The 14,854-nt window shown below is 36.1% G+C and overlaps 1 protein-coding gene across 3 annotated transcripts in view; it reads right to left on the reverse strand.

Moving 5' to 3' along the window:
• The window catches only part of COBLL1 (cordon-bleu WH2 repeat protein like 1), a 158,183-nt gene that overhangs the window by 20,872 nt on the left and 122,457 nt on the right, over window positions 1–14,854 (reverse strand). The gene's annotated exons all lie outside the window — the stretch shown is intronic.

Raw genomic sequence — 14,854 nt, forward strand, 5'->3', positions numbered from 1 at the left:
CACTTGAACCCTTTCAATGATACTTTTCCCAGCCTTTGATCCATTAAAACGATTCCTATCAAAGTCACCAAAGACTTTGACTATGAAGAAATCCGTGGCCACTTCTCAGAACTCACTTATGAGACCTATTAGCGACATTAAAATAAACAAAGCTGACCACCCTCCTAAAATACATTATTTTTCTTCCAGGAGACCACATTTCTTACTCTCTATAGATCTGTACTCTCTGGCTACTCAGTTTTCTGTGTCTGCTTCTCTTCATCTCCTTGTCAACACTGGTGTGACCCAGAGCGTGGTCTGTGAATACATTCCATTTAGTATCTCTGCTGCCTCTCCAGAGGATCTCATCTATTCTCTTTAAGTATTATTTGCATGCCGATGAATTCCAAATCCATGTCTCTATCTTGGACCTCTGTTCTGATCTCCCCTCAATGTCTGAAGCCTCTTCAATTTAGCATGTCTAAAACTGAGATCATAATTCCTCTTTATCCCTCTGCCGCATCCTATTCTCACAGCCTTCCTTGTCTTAGTAAAGAACAAGTCATCCTTCCATTCACCCTCATCTTGTATCTGTCACATCTCACACTGAGTCAACCCTTTTTTCCCTTCCCTTAGAAGACATCCAGCATCCAGCTTAACTGCTACTATGTAGTCTGAATCATCATTAGGAAGTACCTAATTAGACTCCGTCTCCACATTGTTTCCCTATAGTCCTTCAACATAGCAGCAAAAAGAATCTGCTATCTTTAAACAAGATCATAAAAAAGGATCCTATTAAAATGTAAGCCAGATTAGGTAACTTTGGTCAAAACCCACTAATAGTTCCCTTTATAAGTCCATTAACAACCTGGCGTCTAGCTTTCTCTGGCCTCTCCTTTGGTAATGGAATGGCTCACTCCACTCCCGCCACACTGGCCTCTTTGCTGCTCTTCAAATATGCCGGCAGAGTTCCTCCATCACAGGGTGGTCACCCTTACTGCTCCCTGTGCCTGGAATGCTTTTTCTTCTGATAACTCGGTGTCCCTTCATTTTCTTCAGGCCATTTCTCAAATGTCATTTTTCTTTTTTTTTTTTTTTTTTGAAACAGAGTCTCACTCTTCACCCAGGTTGGAGTGCAGTAGGTGACTTGGCTCACTGCAGCCTCCACCTTCCAGGTTCAAGTGATTCTCATGCCTCAGCCTCCTGAGTAGCTGGGATTACAGGCATGCTATATGACACCTGGCTAATTTTTGTATTTTTAGTAGAGATGGGGTTTCACCATGTTGGCTAGGCTGGTCTCGAACTCCTGACCTCAAGTGATCTGCCTGCCTTGGCCTCCCAAAGTGATGGGATTACAGGCATGAGCTACCATACCCGGTCAAATGTCATCTTTTCAATGAACTCCTCCCTGACCCCCAACACTTCTTATCCCTGCTTCCTAGATTTATTTCTATGATGAGCATTTAATTGCTCTCTAACATACTACACAGTTGACTTTTGCCTTGTACATTGTTTGCTCCCACTGGGGTTGACCATAGAGGCAGGGATTTTTTTCACCTACTATTTCGCTCACTGCTGTATATCCAGAACCATGTCTGGCTCACAAAGGTTTCTAAGTAAATACTCCTTGAATGAATAAAAAAATGAATGATATGCTGCCATCTTCATTTGTAAATAAAAGACCTTGACATACTCAGACCAGGGGCATGTGTAAAGCTTGGGGCATTCTAGTCTTACAAGACAACATAGGTACCTCTAAGGGAAGTGAACTAATTCATAAGATATTTTTCAGTCTTTATGCCTTGTTACACACGAAGAAAAATTTGGCAAATTTACTATTTTGTAATTTTGTAATATATCTGCCAGAGAGAAAGGGAAGCCTGCCCCCAAAGAAAACGGTTTGAGTTAGCCGTGCTCTTTGCCAACTGTGTTAGGTACTAAAGAGGAAGGCAGGTCACTTAACAGGGAGAGAAACATTTAGGTCTACAGTGGCAGGAGCTTCACTGAACAAACCTCCATAAACCCACTAACTGTGCCTCATAACGGGGGTGGGACAAGGTGGCACCAGAGAGATTTTACCAATAGTTGAAATGTTAAACTTCTTTCCTACTAGTTGGTAAAGAGCTGCCCCCAACCCCATCCCATTACTCTGATTCCTCCTCCAAAATTTTTCAGATTTCTCTATAATCCAGCAAGAAATGAGTTAAAGCTTGCCATCCAAACTCAGATTCTGTTTCAGAGTCACTAAAGTCAATTCTGACTAAATATTATGATCATCCTGACTGGGGTAGGCATAGGGGTGGATTCTCAATGGATGTTTGAAATAATTCAAAACAAGGGCCCACTGCAACAAAAAGGTAAGAAAGAAATGCACCAAGGAATTGGCAGTATTTAAATATTGTTTTGAATAGAATACAAAGGTTAAATAGAAATATTTCTACTGATAATGCCTTTGTGTTCTAAAACCTTCCCTTGATATCTTAAGAGTAACAAATTTAGGAAACATCAGAAAAAAGGCCAAAAGTTCTCCCAAAAGAACACGGCCCTTCACTTTAAAAAAAAATTATCTACAAATCAAAAGCAGTAGAAGATGTGATTTTATTTCTCGGATTTACTTCTGTAAAGCCCTATTAAAGCCATGCTCCACTCCTATGGCAGATCTAGTTTACCAGTAAGAATGCAATAGGTGATCAATAAGTGGCAGCTTAATGCATGAAGCAACAAGAGCATTTGATTTTCCTCCCTAGTTCCATGTTTCCCGTATTTCAACTGATTGCTTTCATGAGGCATATAATAAAAATGTGTTCACCTTTAGGTCACATTCCTAATCATTGTCACTTACTGGTCTTTTCCATGATAAAAGCAGCCATGACATGAATTTCTCAAAGAGAGTATCTCCTTGGGAGTTAGAGCTCTTATATTTTGGTTATAATAAAGCAGACAGTATAGAAATAAAAAATGGAGGAATATATACAGATTCACAAATTTTTATGAGCCTATTCATAACTCAAAGACAGAGTAACCATAGACTCATATATTTCATTATTCAGCCTAGAGGTCTTAAAATAAGCTAGCTTTTTGTAAAACAGAGTATTTATATTTTTATGGATAAAGAATTTAAAATTTGTCAAAACAGACATATTTCAGTTTTATAAATGCTAAATTTTTTTCAACAGAATTTATGAAGATAACTGGGGGAAATGCATATTGAAAAGACAAAGCCATGGACATCAGGGGAAGCATTATTTTACAACCCTATTCTGTGACATTCACCACCCTTACCATGTTGTGCATGGGTATCATGATGGTAAATGGATATGCATTACTAAAGCTGAAATTTGAATTAAAGAGGCTAAGAAAAAAGACATTGGCTGGGTGCTGTGGCTCACGCCTGTAATCCCAGCACTTTGGGAAGCCAAGACAGGTAGAATATCTGAGGACAGGAATTTGAGACCAGCCTGACTAACATGGAGAAACCCCGTCTCTACTAAAAATACAGAAATCAGCCGGGTATGGTGGTGTGTGCCTGTAATCCCAGCTACTTGGGAGGCTGAGGCAGAAGAATCACTTGAACCCGGGAAGTGGAGGTGCAGTGAGCCAAGATTGCGCCACTGCACTCCAGCCTAGGCAACAAGAGTGAAACTCCATCTCAAAATAAATAAATAAATAAATAAAAATAAAAAGACATCAGAGGAAAGTGAACATGATTGTCACTAATTGATACGAGGTACAATTATGTGGTCTGTCATAACTGGAACTTACGCTGTTAATAATGGTTAAAACGTATTAAAGTTGAGGACAAAATGTAAATTTAACAACTGGTATAAGTCGTGCAAAGGCAAGAGTTTTGAAGAAATAAGAATAGTGAGTTTAGATAATAACCAACAGATTAATGAAGGACAGAAATGTAAATTTTCTTTTGAAATATGAGTAATATTCATATTAGCATTCAAGGAAATAGCTTAATATATATATTTTTTGCTGTCCTATAAGACACAGAGGCAAGAGGTTTTATGAAGACTCTTGGAAAATAATTTCAATTATTTAAGAAATTGCCAAGGGAAGTTAAGATAATAAAAATCAAATGTGGAGTTATTGTGTGTTAACTAAAACATCACTCTTAACACAAAATGGAAGAACAACTGGTACTTGAGAAAGAGATGTTCCACATCTACTAAAAAACCTTCCCTTGGGGAGGCGCGGTAAAGTCTGCAGGAAAAGAAGGGACATTTAAGTTAGGAGACTTCGATGTTTCTAAATAGACTGTAGCCAGGAAAGCACATGTATACACTGGGATTTACAGAGAATATACATATCTAACATGCAAGACTGGAGAGGCTCCAAACCCAGGAATGACTAATGCTAAAAGCAGCCTTACTAAACTGCCACAGCATTTAAGTAATATTTAAGTAATACACATCATGAATTTAGAATGCCAAAAAATTAAATTAAATTAAATTAAAAGGCTGGGAAGACCACTGACCCCTAAGCAGCAGCATTCTTTTTTTTTTTTTTTTTTTTTTTGGAGATGGAGTTTCGCTCTGTTGCCCAGGCTGGAGTACAGTGGTGCGATCTCAGCTCACTGCAACCTCCGCCTCCCGGGTTCAAGTTCTCTGACTCAGCCTCCCAAGTAGGCGGGATTACAGGCACCCACCACCATGCCTGGCTAATTTTTTGTATTTTTAGTAGAGACGGGGTTTCACCATCTTGACCAGGCTGATCTTGAACTCCTGACCTTGTGATCCACCCGCCTCAGCCTCCCAAAGTGCTGAGATTATAGGCGTGAGCCACCGTGCCTGGCCAGCAGCAGCATTCTTAAGCTGTATTTTCTTCTGTGCACTTTAGGAGTATGCTCCAAAGAGTCTCCCAATAGTTCTGCTCTTGCATTCATCAGAGCTAAACTACCCACTATTTCTGAATGTGAATTTGTCTAGTTGGAGAGAGGCTTACAGAGAGTTTGCAAGGTAGAAGGCAGCCCACTACAATGATTCCTAAAGAAATGGGTTTTGGAGTCAATACAAGCGGTTGAACCAGGAAACATGCCATTTATTGTCTCTGTGACCTTCGGCCTCCTCATTCATGAAAAGGAAAAGTAATAGCACCTATGTCAAAAGGGGCTGGGATGCTTAAATTAAATGTTATATGTAAAATGCATAGCACAGCGCCTAGCATACAATACATGCTTCATAACCATCAGCTGATATTATTACATGCAATTTGTCTGTTTTAAAGTACATGAAAGTGTTCTGCAAATAAAATAAGAATTATAGTTATATAGATGTTGGAGTAAAAAGCATAGGTAAAAGGAGGTATTTACTTTAAGATTGTACTCTCTGGTGACTGTGTTGGTAAGAGTCCTATTGGAATCAGTCTCAGTAATAATTAACCTTAAAACTCAACAGTGCCCAATGTTCAGGAACCGATGCTTAGTCTACTGTATAAACATTCATTGTGGGTCTAAAAATCTCCACCTTTAAGTCAACTCGGGTCTCTTCAACATACTTTAAAGGACTTTAATAAAAGTTAAATATTTAACACTACTTTGTTGAATCAGTGATGAATTCATGGATGTGTATTATAGTACATACATTTGAAATGTCTCATAAGCAAATTTAATGTGAAAAATTAAGGAACTATTTATAACTGTCTTCAGCTTTTACTACCAACAAACATTTACTTTGTTCAAATTATGACTACATTTTAAAAAGTGGTAGAGATTAAAATTTATTAAGTCTAAAGGCTTTACAAAATGAGAAAACACAGAGGTTTCTACTTACTAGGGGAAACTGCTTTGGTTAATCATTAGAGATGTTCAATTATTTACTTTAGTTAGAGTCACTGATAAGTCTGCTTGCCATTAATGAAAACTGCACTTCTAACAGGAATGCACATCACTGAATTTTATGGTCTGTAAAAAGGAAAATACCACAAGGAGAAACAGAATCTACTAATCAAAGTGGCAAGGTCAGGTTGAAAACCATGCCAGATTGTTAATCCCACAGAATTCACACCCAGATCAGAATTTACTGATTCAAAATCCAACTAAATTTAGCTGAAGAAAATAGAATCAAATGGCATTCAAGAGATTTACTGAATACTTGCTCTGTACTAGTTATTAGATCACTTATTAATCATAGTTGAATTATAAAATGTGGGTCATTGAAGTTGACGTATCTTGGATTAAAGAGTTAAATGAAAGAATACATATGGAAAATAAAAACACTCAATTAGCGGGTAGAAACATAGAAGCTCGACTTCAATAATGTTGTTAAATGTTTCTAATAGAATCTGTTGGTTCTGTTTATGATTTTCACAGGTGGAAAAGGGTGGGGTTAGTGGAGAGAATGTAAACAATCCCTTGAAATTGTCTTAAAACTCATGTTTTGTTTTTCAAGGGACAGACTCACATTATTCTTCTCCAACCTGGACATTCCCAATAAACACTATTAAATAGTATAAAATATCTTATAAATTGACATTAATTTATGATATTTGCTATTGTGTCCCAATAACTGAACTTTTCATATATCTGAGGGTCAAGTTTTAACTCTTAACTCTTGATGGAAGAATGTTAAAAAATTTTTACAACTTAGACAAGCAAGTCAATTTTAAGTGTCATTATTATATATATTATTATTACACTATAATAAATGTAATTTAGAAGTATGAGGTCTTGTATTGAATTTGCAAAATAAGCTCTGAGTTTTTATCACAATTAAATCAGTTTTATGGTTGATGTGATAAAATTAGCTCAATCTCACAAGACACAAATAATGCATATAATGATGAGGAAAAAAATCACTAAATCCCAAATAAAAGTCGCCTCATAGAAGTTTTGGTGTCCATTGTTATATGTGTATCTTTTTACACCTGTATATACATAGTGCACATAGATACACACACACACGTGCATGCAAATTTTGGCTTGTATTGTATGAAAGCATACATGCCAGTTTCTTTGTTATATTACTGTGATTTGTAAAAATAAAATGTTATCTTTTGGTGGGGTGGGGGAAGTTTATTTCTGATATCCTGTATCTCTCTGTTCTACATCCTTTTCCTCTTTGGATGGCACTTCCTCCCCACTCCTGAAAATCTAGGGCTTATGCATTCTATTTTCTTATTCTCTATATAAACCTGTTTTAAGATTCTTCACTGATGGCATAGAAAATCTTAGCCTGCCTAGGTTTTGTACATTAAGAAAAGTCATATAACATCAAAGTGAAGGAGTATAAGGAATAGAGGTGGCATGTCAGATCCCAGACAACTATAATAACGAGAGAAGAAATAGGACAGCAGTACCAGGGCCTGGAGCTCTTATATCTACACTAGGCCAGCTATCACTATGTGGACAATTTTATTGCTGCTCCTACCAATCTACTGAAATAAATACTATGAGAGGAAGCAATGAGGTTACAGCTAGGTTCACTTATATGTGATCTAAATACCACCACCAACAGTAACTTGTACCTTTTTGGTTAATAAAAATTAAACCCATTCAGGGGATTCTGAGTGGCCAAGCTTGCCACTAGATTTCTCTTAAAGTCATCTACTTTAAAACTCATTATTAGTCAATGGTAACATGGTTACCATGGTTAACAAACTCATTAACCTAAGCATGTCGTCATCAAACATCAAGTCTTCTACCTCTTTTTGGTAATGCAATACCTATGCAATTGTGTTAACTTTTGTGTTACAGTTAGGAGTTTGGGAAGAAAGATGTCAGTCAATGTTTTGTTTTGTTATTGTACTTTAAGTTTCTGAAATCCTCAGAGGAGTAATGCCAGGATTAGACACCATGATCTTGTTAATGTTGATCAAACCAAAACAAGCACGTTTATCTGTTAGAGGCCAATTTTTAAAAAATAGCAAAATAGCATAATTTTGTAATACTAGAGTTGGAAGAGACTTTGGGAAATTTAATTACACAACCTTATTCTACAGAGGAGAAAACTAAGTCATAGAGAAGTTCAGCAAAGGTGAAGGAAAAAAAATGACAACAGCAAAGAAGAAGATAATAGACCTACTAGTAGAATTCAAGATTCTCTCTCTCAGGCCAGGTCAGGACTTCTTCTTTCCAGCCCTTCTCTAGGCACAGTAGAAAGAAACACACACACACACACACACACACACACACACACGCACACACACACGCGCGCACACACACACACACACGTTAAAAAATCCCATGTTATCCCCCTGTAAGTTTTTTCCATTTGTCTTCCTGAGGCAATCCGTGCTTTCATCAACCCTATGATACTTTGATAAAGTATATAAACTAAGTCTTATTCGTCATAATCCTTTGCATACAGCATTTAGTAAAAGCCCAATGATGAGGGTCTAGCTCAATGGTACATCTTGGATGAAAAAAAAAAAAGACAGGATGAACCACCAGAAAGCAGAGCTCAGGATCAAGTTTAAAAGACAGGGAATGGTGGTAACCATGATTCCCTGTGATCACAGTGATGAGGATAGAGGTGTTTTTAGCCACAGGGTAGAAGAATGTGAATAATCTAGAAGTTAACCGAGTTTAGGACCTATACCAGAGTGAAGCTACAGTCAATCAAACAAACTGGGGCCAACTCAGTTCATCCAGAAAGGGAATTAAGGCTGGGAGCAGGCTTATCCCAGTGACACCATAAGGTTATCACTGTGGGTCCAGAAAAGAGGCCTGCTTCTATCTGCCCTGGCCTCTGTTAACCCATGCTGGTTACCAGAGAAAGGCAGATCTTCCCATGAGGTCACAAACATCACAGAGGTAGAGAGGCTAAGTAAACTTCATACTGGTAAAATAAGCCTCCTAACAGTCATTATTTTCAATACTATTTTATTAACTCATCATGTTATTTCAGAGAGGTAGGACTTTTTACATACTAATAGATAAGAATGAGAAATCCATATTAATTCCACAAATGACCTACTGCTCTTTGAATAATATATTTTTCCTTAAAGTTTAACAATTTATTAATTCCTCATAATTCATAGTTCTTTTAGGCTAGAAGTAGAATTGTCAGAAACCTAAAATGTAATGGCCCAGAGGGTTGTCATAAGAATTAAATAAGTAATGTTCTTAGAGCCTTGTCTGAAACATTAGTAAGCATTATATAAGCATTCACCATTGCTTTTGTTATTGTGATTATGACCCTTTGAAAATCTGATGAAAACTACAGTGGCAAAGTATGTATTATATCTAGGAAAGCCTTAAAAAGGGGAGCAGATTAAATATAATACTGTGTTGGTACATTTCTCTACTGAATGAAACCAGTCATATTTTTGGAAGTACAGACAGCTGTATTCTGTAAAGGAAACTGAAAATGCCATGGTAACCACTGTTCCTAGGCAATTGTAGAATTATGCGTGGTGGTCCACTTTCTATATAATAAATACAAGAGGAAAATGGAGGGGAAAATAAAATATGACAACCTGTGTGAAAATCTAAAAAGGGGGATGTTTCTTAAACATTGCAAATACATACTCTATTACAACAGAGGGTACAACCTTACATACTCTATGTAAAATAACTAGGATTAAAATTCAGTAAAATAGCAAAATATGTACCTGTACATTTCATAAGTATATGACAATACATCATCTTATCTGCTTATAAACCATGATATATATTAGAATATAAAATTGCGTAAAAGATGAATAATGTAAAACATTTAAAAAATTAAGTCAGTTATTTTAAAACTAACACTCTAGGTATTAAATTTCACTTGCATAATACTAGATGGCAAAGAGTTTCCGTTTCTCAATAGTTGAGTGTTTGTCTGAAGCAGGATGCAAAATGAGACAAAATAAAATGCCCAGTGAAGATCATTTCTTACAGTGTTTCCAGCCACAATGTAATATCCCAAAGAAAATGATGTGCCATGCCCATAGCCAGGGGAAAAATTGATTGCTGTTGTATATTCATCATTCCAAGCAGCAGTCACACCAAATGTGCCAAATGAAAAATTCCCCAAAACGTTCTGTGAATTCTATGGGTCAAGATTACCCAATACTCTTTCCTGACTCTTCTTCCACTTATTCAAATGTAAAATCAGCTTATGAGGCTAATTTGTCAATAAGACCAAGAACATCCTTTGGCCATTGATTTTATTAAATGTGCTCTTCATAAACTCTTGGTCAGCAGATATGGTGCAGAAACTAGATTTCTGAATTTAGATTTATCTGAGAATTCTAAGTCACTTTCAATTTAAGTCAATGTAATCGAATTTCTGACTTCCCATTTCACAAATGACAATCTTATTGTAAATAACTGTGTACATTTTATATAAGAATATATGTTATATGGTTCATATAAATAAAGCATGATCTATTATATGTCTTGTTGCACAAATGGCATTTCAAATCCTCAGGAAAAATCATATTTAAAGAATGCTCAAAAACTACCAAGAAATACTGCCAGAAAATTTCTAATGGGAAAGTTTTCTTTTCAAATAAACATTTTCATAGAAGATGATATATTCACCTTCATAGGAAAAATGACGTGAGACTTGAAATAATGTGAAAGAGGGTACAGAGAAATTTAGGGATTTGAAAGGATACTGCAGCAATAATAGTAAAATATGTGTTCTTCAAAATGTATTCTTTAGATGGAAAAAATAATTTTAGATGCAGAAATATTCTAAGAAAGTTTGGGTTAAATCATTTGCTAACTTGGATCTTTGCTATCTCGGCTAACTTTGAATAGTCTTTGGAAACTGCACAATTAGTTTGTCAAAATTAGCTCAGCAAATCAACAGCCTTTTATGTGAGCATTTTCAGTATAAGCTCTAAAAAAACACCATCCATATACTTTAATTTGCTAATATTGAGAAATATCTTAGAAGAATGAGGCAAATTATTAAATATAGACAGCCAAAAAATATAAAATAAATGTGGTTGACAAAATTTTTCCTAAGATACAGATTTACTGACATCAGTAAACCTTGACTAAGGCAAACATAGTTTCTGTGGCTCTTAAAAGAACAAAAAAATGCATTAAAAACTCAAAATGAATAAAATTGCTAATTATAAATCCCTTTGTCATGTGTTACTGACATTTATCTCTCTAGCTTTATGTACCCGCATGAATAAGCATTTTCTACTTCTCATGCAATGTAACTATTTCCAATATTTTCTTTCTGCTTTATTAAAATGTGCTTTGGAGAAAAAAAAAATGGAAAAATTAGAATACTGTACTTCTGTCAAACAGCGCACCCTTGTGGTTTATTTTGTATCCTGAACAATAAAAATTAAATAAAAGTGTCTAAAATTCACATACTTAGAACCAATTTGGTCATAATATTTTTCTTCCAAGTTGTGTTTTCCTCAACATGCTATCATTTTCAATCACTAAAAATAGTGACATTTTACATTTTCAAATTGAAAACTAAATTGTTAAAATAGATACAAATGTTTATAGTGATAATGACCATCTTTGATTTTAAATTTAAAACAAGCAAGCAGTGAAATAAGCATGATTCACTTGTAAGTTCATATGTTTTGCTGAATTTCCTGAATATTTGCATCTGGCTATGTAAACCACATTTTTACTATTTTAAAATTCATTATTATTTTTTAAAGACACGGTCTCACCCTGTCACCCAGGCCGGAGTGCAGTGGTGAGATCACAGCTCATTGCAGCTTTGAATTCCTGTGCTCAAGTGATCCTCCCACCTCAGCCTCCTGAGTAGCTAGGACTGCAGGCACACACCACCATGCCTGGCTGATTTATTTTATTTTATTATTTTTTGTAGAGGCAGGGGTCTTACTTTGTGGCCCAGGCTGGTCTTGAACTCCCGGCTTTTAAGTGATCCTCCTACCTCGGCCTCCCGAAGTGCTGGGATTACAGGCATGAGCCATCAAGCCTGGGCTATAAACAATTTTAATTCAAGGATCAATTATATTTATATGCATTATGCAATATACAGTATAATTTAGTTGGACCTTAAGTTTTCAATATAAGCTTATCTAAATTCTGGCTTTTCTATAAAAGCTTAAGAAATATATTGCTAAAAATTACATGGTCCAATTACCATAAAAGTAAATGTAAGCGATCTTTAAGTTGTCCACGTACTTCTGAAAATTTACCAGATATATGAATGACATACTAAAATTTTACGATATGTGTGACACATTCTCATTGTATATACTATACCTGGCTATGAAAGCAGTGATTAATGTTTACTTATCAATTCTCTTGAACACCTACCATGTTACAGAATTTTGCTGGAGAACACAATTCCTGACCTCTGGGTGGGGAAAAGAAAAAGGTAAAATTTAACAATGCTGCAAGCATTAAGCCATAATACAACCCTAAAGTTTATCTTTAGAGGATGAGTTAAGTAAGTCATGTTATACCCATCAATTTAATATTATTCAATCCTTCAAAAAGGGAAGCCCTTTATGAACTGCTAAGAATATCCAGAATAAATAATTCCATACCAAAAAGTAAAGTATAACATGCATGTAGTATATGGCCACCTGAGGAAAAAAAAATAATATTTAGCATGAATATTGGTTTAAATATGCATACATTATCTCTGGAAAGACACACAAGAAACTGTTAACGGTGGTTGCCTCTGGGCAGGAGAACTTGGTTGGGGATAGGGAAGGAGAATTTTTACTGTATTCCTCTTTTTATCTTTAGAATAACATATAAAACCTATACATAATGCAAATTAAGAGAAAATAAAAAGGGACAAGAGGGACAAATTCAGAGACGGTAAAGATTATTCTGCGCTGGAATCTTTAGAAAACTCTCCATGAATCTGATAAAAGAATGGACATCCTTTGGATGGGTAAGTAGAAATGAAGAAGATGGAAGTGGGGCCATTCCATCCTGAAAAGATAGAACACAGGATTTTGCATCAGCAACAATAAGTCAAATCTTCTGGTTAGACATATAAGTATCCTATCCTATCCTATAAACGATGAGGAATTAAAAAGTTTAAAAGTAAAATTGTGATCATTCTGTAGAGGATCTTGAATGCCCAGAAAAATGACAACAAGCTATGCAAAATTTCTGAAATGAGAAGTGATAATTAATAAATACAAACGCGGCAGCTTGCAACGTTGAGTATTTCAAAGACACGTTAAGTACTGGTTTTCTCTTTATACTCTGTCCTGGATTTCTCTACAAAAGATGTCAGCAGAGGGAATAAAAGACATCATGAAGGGAGACTGAATGAAGGATTGGTCTCTAATTAGATGTAAAAATAAAAAAAAAATCAAAGATGATCTTGAGCTTTTCAGTCTGGTGAAAAACAATGATTCGGGTCTTAAGTACGTCTTCCAGGTAGTGATGAGTCAATAGCAACTGTGAATTCAAATTGCAACTGGAAGAACACCGAGACTGGAATTACGAAGTTGATGTACAGTTTCCTAGGGCTGCCCTAACAAATTACCGTGACTGGGTGGCTAAAAACAACACAAATGTATTCTTCCACAGTTCTGAAATACAGAAATCTGAAATCAAGGTGTTGGCGGAGTCATGCTCCCTTTGAAGGCGTTAGGGAGAACCCTCCCTTGCCTCTTCCAGCTTCCAGTGACTCCTAGTAATGGTTCGCTGTGGCAGCATAATGCCAATTTCTGCCTCTGTCTTCACACGACCTTCTCTGTGTCTCTCTGCCTGTGTGTCTCCTCTTCTTATAAGGACACCTGCCACTGGATTTAAGCCCACCTCAAATCCAATATGATTTCATCTCTAGATCCTTAAGTACATCTGCAAAAATTCTATTTCTAAATCAGGTCAGAATCACAGGTTTTGGAGGGGTTAGAGCTCAGACATACCTTTTGCAAGGAACATATTCAAACCACTACAGTTGAGAACCATCAGCCCACAAACTCAATTAAGAGATGTCTTCTCTGAATAAGTGCAGAAATATAGACCAAGACCATGGATTTAGTACCTCCAAATTTAGAAAATGAATAAAAGAAATAGTGACAAGAAAAAAAAATAGAAGAGGGTTGAGATATAAGAAGAGGCTCAAGACCAAGGAAGAAAAAGACAAATCAAGACCAAGGGGGTAATTAACCACATCAAATATATCAAGAAGTTAGTTGCAGAGATGCCTAGGAAGGTATGAATTTGTGTGTGTACTACAGCTTAATCACTAAGAATTTTTGCAATGAATAAATAAAAAATGGTTCTTCAGCTTCTCTAGGGAAAAACAAATAAGTCTGGGTCCTACTGAACAATACATCAAAGAACTATCCAGATGTCCAGATCAAAAGAAAAAATAATTAGAAAATTGTATAAAGATGTGTAGTTTGCCAAAGGCAACATACTAAAAAAAAAGATTACTTAACACAGGGGCAGCAACTGGTCACAGAGCAGGGGGAGAGAATCAAAAGAAATAGCTTTCAGTGAGGTCACTGGTAGCACAGCCCAGAATTTTAAGAAACAGACTATTAGAAAGACAACATAGACCTCTTGGGGAGCCAAATACAAAGGAAGTTTACTGAAACAGATTGGATGAGGACAGCTGGAATAAAGATTTGTGAGCATGGGCTAAAGTATATTTCTATATATATTAATATATGCAAAAAGCTAGCTACTCAAGAGTATAATTTACACTCTTCTATGATACAACAACCCTAAAAATGCTACTTCTTATTGTGAATAAATTTAAAAGGGCTACAAGCACAAAATAAAGTCTTTGGGACCCTGACTTGACCCCTGCTTACCGTGCTTAATTTCAATCTCTGTTTCTTGCTCATGTCCCGGCAAGCCATAGTGTTCACATTCCTGCTTCTCTGAACAGGGTTCCTTTGCCTAATGCACTCCCACACATATTTTAAGAGTGAACTCAAGAATCATCTCTTCCGTGAAGATTCACCCAACTCTCAAGCAGTTACCCTGCAAATTCTTTGTCAGTATGTGACT

Source organism: Pongo abelii, chromosome 11, assembly GCF_028885655.2.
Source record: "Pongo abelii isolate AG06213 chromosome 11, NHGRI_mPonAbe1-v2.0_pri, whole genome shotgun sequence".
Lineage (NCBI taxonomy): Eukaryota > Metazoa > Chordata > Mammalia > Primates > Hominidae > Pongo > Pongo abelii.